We start from the raw sequence: 895 nt of genomic DNA, 5'->3' as shown, positions 1-895 counted from the left end.
CGTATAAGATTTGTGAGATCAAACAATGAGCTTGAGTATTTATTTTGAAGACATTATACTTGTTACTTTATATGTGTCTTGAGCATATTTACGATTCTACATTAAACATCTAATTTTTATTATTCTATTAATTTCGAGTTTGAAATATTAGTGTAATTTAGATGTGTAATGATCTAATTTTAAATATGTTCATGTTATTCATGTTAATATTGGATGTATTTGTGTTTCTGTGTTGTGCCATTTTTAATTTTTCAGAAATTATATACGAGAGTTTTATTGTTTTTGAAAGTGTTCATTAGCTTAAAAATTTTGTTAATGAGATTTGTAATTAAAAGAAAAAAGCCTGAGTGACTCAAAATTTATTGTGTGAAAAAATCAATTATGTGAATTTTAATTGTCTCGAGAGGAATATTATATAATTGAAAGAAGCTTGAATATTGAGTTGAGAGTTCAACCAAAAAAAAAATCATTTGAGAGGCTGTGATTTTTTAGTTTAATTTTGGTCTTTTTGTAATGATTCTCTTTAAACGCCTCTTTATTTGTTTGTTTGCATGAAAGATTAATTTGCTACATTGTTTGTTAATCACAAAGGAGTTTAATGTTTTAGTATTGTCTAATTGTTCTATTTTCATATACTTGTATTGAGGATTTATTTATTTTTATTGGTAATTTTTTATGTCTATCAACTATTTAGTGTGTAATAATTTTGTGATTTTGATTGTGTAATCTTATAATTTTGGATGTAATCTTATAAATTTGAATTTGTAAACAAATTATATGGATATGAGTTTTGAATGTGTTGATGAAATAATTAGCGTGTATTATTATAATTTTAAATATTTAAACAAATCATTTGGATGTATGTGTATTTGAGTTTAATTTTCTCTATCCAATA

This window comes from Arachis ipaensis, chromosome B03 (assembly GCF_000816755.2).
Source record: "Arachis ipaensis cultivar K30076 chromosome B03, Araip1.1, whole genome shotgun sequence".
NCBI classification, from domain to species: domain Eukaryota; kingdom Viridiplantae; phylum Streptophyta; class Magnoliopsida; order Fabales; family Fabaceae; genus Arachis; species Arachis ipaensis.
The sequence above is the reverse complement of the archived record's forward strand: the minus strand, read 5'-3'. Positions refer to the sequence as shown.